Genomic DNA, 7,500 nt, shown 5'->3' with positions numbered 1-7,500 from the left:
TTGCAAGGGTTGCTGATCATTTCCTGTTTTTTTAGATAAAAAATGAGACACTTGAATGGAACTGAAACATCTAAACTGCTATTCAAAATAGACCGGTACTGCCTTCTCAAACGAGGTTAACAGAACGTGGCGCTCGTCAGCCGCCCGCAACAACAGCGAAGGATTTCGTGAAACAAAAGAACCTTATTTATTTCTCAGTGGATCTATGTTATTATTCGTGTTGCCGTTGTTGTTGATAATAATACTGGCTGCATCAGCAGGGCTGACTTTGTAGCTGGCAATCCCTGTTTGGCTATTACTCGTGTTTTGGGGACATGGCTCATTAGACAAGAGGCGATAGGAAATGAGGAATCAGCCCTGCTGATGCAGCCAGCATTTTAATCCTTCTTTTTTACATTATTATTATTGTTATTATTATTATCAAGATATTTGTGTGAATGCGTTCGGCATAAATTTTAAAAAGATTCCAAACGGAACGATTTGAGTGGTGCTGAAAGAACGCAACTTTGGAGCAGCACAAACGAGACCAGTGCGTAATCCGACTTGAGGTCAAGAGGCGCAACTAGGTGTTCCTCTGTCACTCAGCACTTCCTGTTCATATACGATACTGAAACAAAGAACCTCGTTATTACCCAGACGTCGAATTCACCTCGCTTATCGGATTCTCTTCAATTTTCCCTTTTTTCTCAGATTTCTCAGGAAGGCAGAGTGAGAGCGAGAAAGGAGTCTGACTGATTACCCTTCAGCCAGCATGAACTATCCTGAGTTTTCAACACAAAAGAGCTTTCTTGGAGAGAGAGAGAGAGAGAGAGAGAGAGAGAGAGAGAGAGAGAGAGAGAGAGAGAGAGCTTCCCCTTGTTTAGCTTCACTCACACGGGTGTCAAGGTCGGCAACTACGCGGCTACACGCGAACCAACGACATAATTTGAAATCCCGCGGGTAAAGGTCATAATCCGAAGCCTCTCCCTCGGGTAAAGGTCGGAAAGAGTGTCTGTGAGACCAGATGACGGAAAAGGAAGGAAATAACCTGTGGCAATGCCACTGCACAGAGAGGCAGGGGTGGGGGTGCTTTGGTGATGGCGGTGGAGTGGCGAGGTTTCAATAGTTTAATTACAACTCTTTCCAGACCAGGTATGTACCTTTACCTGCAAAATAAATTACTGTTTGAGAGAGAGAGAGAGAGAGAGAAGCACAAAAGTACTCTCAAGCACACACACGCGCGCACGTGCACAATAATGAGCCGAGAGACCTTGTGTGCTTGCAAAGGCCCAAATTTTATCATCCACAAGTAGATGGCTCTTCGAAAGCATCCTAAGTGGAAACATATTACATACTTTTGTTTGATAAGAAATACTAAAAAAAAAACTTCAAAATACGATATATGATATCGTGAGAAAGTAGGATGAGAACAGGTCCCAACGATTACAACAAACTGAAATAGCACTGGAAAAGACGCATGAAAGTACAGCAAGATGATAATAGGGATAATTAACTGAAGCTGATAATAATCTTCGGTGTTGCAAAGCGAACTAAGGTGGTGGGCGTTGGGGCGGGGGAAGAATTAGCTGTGTAACAAAAATTTAGAAAATGTAACATGACAACCAGAGAGAGAGAGAGAGAGAGAGAGAGAGAGAGAGAGAGAGAGAGAGAGAGAGAGAGAGGCTGCCTGTAAAAAAGTAGATTTTTAGCTTGAGAAATAAAGAAAAAACAATCTAAATAGTGCAGTATGAGGCTACAGGCCGACAAGCTTACAGTACCAAGTGAAATTTCTGTTTAAAAAAATACGAAAGCTATCCTACTGTTTTTGACATCAATTTAATAAGACATAGCAAATAAAACATTTCAAGATATCCTGTGCAATGATATTGAATAAATTTTCAATCTGTGATATGTGTACATACTAACAAAACTATGGAATTTGAAGATGCAGATAAAATAATGATAAAAATGCTAACAGCAATGCTATTATTATTATTATTATTATTATTATTATTATTATTATTATTATTATTATTATTATCATTATTATTATTATTATTATTATCATGAGTAGTAGTGGTAGTAGTAGTATCGACATCATAAATATTTATATATTTCACAGATTATATTAATATGTAAAAAAGAGAGGACACACAGGCCCCAGTAATAATTAATTATAGAAACGGGTAAAAAGATTGTTTCTATTCATAGCCGCCGATCTAACTACAAAAAGGGGTCACGTAATAAATACGTTATACACACGCACACACACACTCTCACAAAGCATGGAGCCGATGAATTAAAGAAAGTCGAACACAGACGTTTCAAGGCGACGAAGCAGAAGGAATACAACTTTTTACGAAACAACATCTACTTAAAATTTTACACTTCTATATTAATTTAAGTAATAGAATGTTTTACTGTATACATGAATGCTTAACTTACTGTGAAAGTTTCACGACGCAAATAAGTATTCATGGGATGCAATTTTCTGGGTAATAGGATTTGAATAATAATCTCTATAATACCGCATATACAATTCCAGAAGGTTTTGTCAGCCAAATATATTTTCTTCTTATAAAATACATAAGATACATTTTCAGCTAAGGAATTTTTTACCGCCACAGAGCAAAAGTTGAAGCTTAAGGAAGATCGACATGTTACTGATGAGGCTTTTGTGACGATGCGGCTGTGACACGGTCAACATTTCTTGATGCAGGTTTTTTCCTTGAACCAGCATTTAATGGAGGAATGTACCTATAGTTGTTGTATTCTTTTATTATTTATCAGACAATGGCCTCATCCTTGTTTATTTACTGAATCCATCACCTCCATACCGAAAATCTTTAGAAAAATTCTTTGCAGAAAGAAAGTTGCGCTGAAATGCAAAGCAACTTGGGAAGGGATGACCAACGTCCTCTGTACAGCTGGAGGACGCCCTTGTAGACACTGGGAGCACTCTCTCCGCTCACTGCCGTCTTCAGTTTTGCCCTTTACCCCACAAATCACTGGGTTTAAGATGAAGAATGTGTTCAAAGCAAAGTTATTTTTCATTTATTTAATAGCATCATTCACGTTGCAATATGTACACTAGCATATATATAGTGTATCGACGCCATGGTGGCGCAGCAGTATGATTCTCGGCTACCAGTGAAGAGGGCCGGGGTTCAAATCCCGCCGCTCACTGATGGCTCGGATTGTGCCACTGCAGAAATCTGGCAGCCCATCAACCTAAAGGTCTGAAAAAACCCGAGAGGTTCAGTAGGAGAATAGGTACCACCCTTCAGGCTGGGGAGTTCAACAGTGGGCCTAGCGACACACTGGCCACATCTCATAGACATTGGGCCCTGTCCCCCATCTGGCTGTCAGCCTAAAAAACAGGAGATCAGCGCCTGCCCTATGATCCTACAGAAGCCCTGGAGGATTTTAACTAACTTTAATATATACTGTATATAAAGCTTCTGACATAAAGTTATTGAAAACATTAGCAAAATCCGTCTTAAGACAACATTATCGACTGCAGGTAAACAACAAAGGCCTTCAAGCAAAACAATAACAAACCAAAACCATTTTACTGAAAATGATAAAAAGTACAAAAAATAAGAAAACTAATAGAAAAAAAGTTCTGGTACATTGTTACAACCCCAACCTTTATTTATCGGCTACATGGCTCCAAAGCCTTCGAGAATGTAAACATTAAACAAGCTCCCTGCCCTACTTCTTCCAGGTCAGGAGCCCCCCCCCCATCACCTCCCCACCACTCTTCCACCCACATCATGAAAGGAGATCGTCATTTACTTTCATAAATCTCTCAGTCAAGGAGAAACAAAAAGAGAATCGCTTCGCATAAGCGCATGAAACAATACACTCACTAAAGCTATTCACCAAATAGGACGAGAGAGAGAGAGAGAGAGAGAGAGAGAGAGAGAGAGAGAGAGAGAGAGAGAGAGAGAGTTCATCCGGAACTATTTAAACTCGAGACGCCCCCTCTATAAACAGCTCTTACACATTAATTACATCGCGAGAACAGGCGATCAACCGCTCTTGCAACAAGAAAAATAACCAAAGTACACACACATACACACACAGATCCCGAACAGTGAGCATTAGGAATCTGATAAAATAAGCACGGTCACAAAAAATGCGTCAGAGAAAGAAAGAAACAGCCAGACCCACCGACAGAATTGTCGATGAAAACAGCCGCCATCACAATATAGAGAAAAGGTTAACAGAATGTTTTCCATGTGTTTATTTTGTTTTAATTCAGTATACTGATCAAAGCCCGATAACTGAAGGTGTGCAAAGGCTCAAAATGTTTACTCGACTCGAGGCTTACGTCACGGCTGTGTATTCTCATGTTGCCTCCAGTTCATCGTACTCTGTTCTCTTAAGCATTCAGTATGTTAAGTTAATTTCCATGCTTCATTATTATCATAATTTAATTTAGTGAGCAGCGCTCATTTCTTATTTCTGCATTGAATCGCCCATTAATTTATAAATTGGTCATGCAATATAATCTGACATTTGTCATTTCTATTACCGCTGTCACCCATTTCCTTGAACCACTGAAATCTCTTTTGGCTCCTTTACTCGTCAGTTACTCATCACCCCAATCATCTTCACTTTCTTTGGGCGACTCAGCACGAGCTGCGATGCCTGGCCTCTCCCTCAGCTCTCTCAAACATTTCCTGATCTCTCTCTCTCTCTCTCTCTCTCTCTCTCTCTCTCTCTCTCTCTCTCTCTCTCCGAGCAAGTGGCAGCCTTGAAAGTCAAGTTTCTAGACACAGAACCAAGAAAATTTATCAACTGCCTTTTCTCTCTCATCATTGGCAAGGTCAGCTGAATTCTGGCACTGGCGCTTGGAGCTTTTGGATGTTAAAATAGCCTCAAGGGAATTTGTGTTTGTCGTGCATGTCAATATTTCTCCACAAAGTTCTGGGTTATTGTGAGTGCCGTTGCTGCAAAAGAAATTATATTATAAAATAGTTGTTAGAATTAGTTTGAATAAAAACCCAATTGTTTACCCAAAGCCTAATTAGCACATAGAGAGATATCTGTCCCAGTATGTAGGAGATATTTATGAAGAAAATATCATCGTACAATACAGGGCAAAAATAGTAATTTCATTGACAATAAAAAACCTGTGAATTTCACAGCGTTTTTCTTCCGATTGAGTGCCATCATGTTATAGAAATTTTGATTAAATTCTGGACGTTGCAATTTCATGATTATATTTATATAGCCCAAATTTTACCTACTTGTTTAAGATTTGGAGATTAAAACTGTATTGAGTTTCAACCTAAAATAACTACAGTTACACAATGTATGAGAGATCGACAGACAGGTGCCCAGACTGCATGCAGTTTTTGTATACTCTATGAAATTTGTATACTTTTGGAAAACTGCATCGAGTCATCCACTACAATGTATCATAAAAGGTTAAGCATGGAAGGAAAATTATTGTTACTGCAAAGGTGTCAGAGTGGAAGGGACTTGGTAATAATGAAGCACGAGCCTTTTTGTAAGCCAGAGCTAGTCGCCATGATCCTTCTGGGTATCAGAGGCGAATGTTCTCTAGACCTACCCCTGTCATGGAAAACAGCATGCATGCATACACATACACACACACACACACACGCACTCATATATATATATATATATATATATATATATATATATATATATATATACACTCTGACTTTGCCAATGCTCATTATCCTGTATATCTAAAAGGTAAAAGATTCATAAATTATCAATAAGAAAATCTTAGACTAGAATAAAAAGAGGAGACACGCATATCAACAGCAAACTGTGTATGCGAGAGAGAGAGAGAGAGAGAGAGAGAGAGAGAGAGAGAGAGAGAGAGAGAGAGAGAGAGACCGTAGGAGCTGTTAAAAAGGAACGTGAAGACGACGATTGAAATACGTCAAGATCCAGAAATAGATGCGAACAGACCCGTGAGTGTGTTCGTTTTCACAACGCCTGATATTTTTGGCACATGGAAGTGGGCCACCCAAACGGTGTTCCGATCATCTCGTTTGGCAGAGGCTTAAGCCCCAGATCTCTTCCCGCACTTGACACAGTCGTGTAATGAGACAGTTGACTTACATACACATACGCTACATACACGTGTCTGTCTCCATGCAAGTTATTTTGGATCACAAGGATTAGGAATGCTTCAACCGCCTCCGTTCTCCGTCACCCCTGAGTTCGACAATCCGGCCTTTGCTTGAAGGGGAAATGGAAGTGAAGGATATCTTGACGTTTCTGTGAGAATTCGAGCATCTGTATCTGCTCGTGCAGCTTAACTTATTGGTATTATTACTGTGTCTTATGGGCAAATATCCATATGGATGAGGACTAAAAATAGGCCATCAACCCGTCACTAGAGCGTCCTCAGAACAGAATGCTCATAAAGATAAAAGATGAGACGAGATTCAAGAGGAAAGTAGGGCATTAAAGAAATGAAAGAATGCGTAAATGAAAATAAAATACTAAAAAGAGTGTTCGGGTGGTGCATGACACTTTAGTATTAAACCTAAGCCAAGGCTGAAATGCAATGACTGGGACGCATATCCTGCTAAACCGCCTACTCTACCACTTACAATCCCATCCTGTAGTGATGACAATTTATCATAGAACTGCCATCGGATTCTTCACACGAACCGTAAAAAGAATCTTCTAATTATATAACTTTCTTTTGCAAATGAGATCAATTACGTGTCATACCAATTAAATACCTCATTACATTGCGGTGTGTGTGAAGCACAGTGAGACAAAAAAAAAAAAAAAAAATGACTAATCCTTCATGGTGGCATCGATGAGCTACAGATGCGGCAGTCCTGGGGACATTCACGCACCAGCAGCAGTGACAGTAGCAGAAGTGACAAAACGATATTAATGAAAATATTACTCTCTTAAAAGAAAAAAAAAAATCATGTCATTTAAAGGTGTTAATTGAAATTTCTCAGACTGCGTTGCCAGAAATATCTGTATTTTGAGGGGAAATAATAATAAAATAATAATAATAATAATAATAATAATAATAATAATAATAATAATAATAATATGGCTCTCAAGGCGACAAATATTCACACCTACCTTCATCCAAATCCACCAACATTAGGAGGTTTCATCGAAATATATGTTTCCGTTCTCAAGATATTTTGTTAATACACGCACATAGACGGGAATAAAAACAATGTCTTTCCATTCTATGGCGGAAGTAACTAAAAAAAAAAAAAAAAAAAAAAAAATGGTACGGGATTACTTACCAATAGGCGGTTGACAACAATAAGCCAGCAAAGTCTCACCAGTACTTACCTGCAAAAGAATTAAGTCAACAGTTAATGTAAAAAGCTTTTGTAAAGAAACTCACTTAATATAAAACTGCATTGCATTTGATCAATGAACAGAGCAGAAGTACGCCTAAACTAAGTGGGTCACCCCTTTCGTAGCTCCTGCCCGACAGCAGCAAAAAATCCTGTACCTCTTATTGGTCTAACTTATGAAGTATATATA

At 39.0% G+C, this 7,500-nt stretch overlaps 1 protein-coding gene across 31 annotated transcripts in view; it reads right to left on the bottom strand.

Annotated features, from left to right (window-relative positions):
* LOC136852221 (trichohyalin-like) overlaps positions 1 to 7,500 on the bottom strand; it is a 392,138-nt gene that overhangs the window by 121,608 nt on the left and 263,030 nt on the right. The gene's annotated exons all lie outside the window — the stretch shown is intronic.

The sequence above is a fragment of the Macrobrachium rosenbergii genome, chromosome 3, assembly GCF_040412425.1.
Source record: "Macrobrachium rosenbergii isolate ZJJX-2024 chromosome 3, ASM4041242v1, whole genome shotgun sequence".
Classification (NCBI taxonomy): domain Eukaryota; kingdom Metazoa; phylum Arthropoda; class Malacostraca; order Decapoda; family Palaemonidae; genus Macrobrachium; species Macrobrachium rosenbergii.
This window is presented reverse-complemented; position numbering and strand designations above follow the sequence as displayed.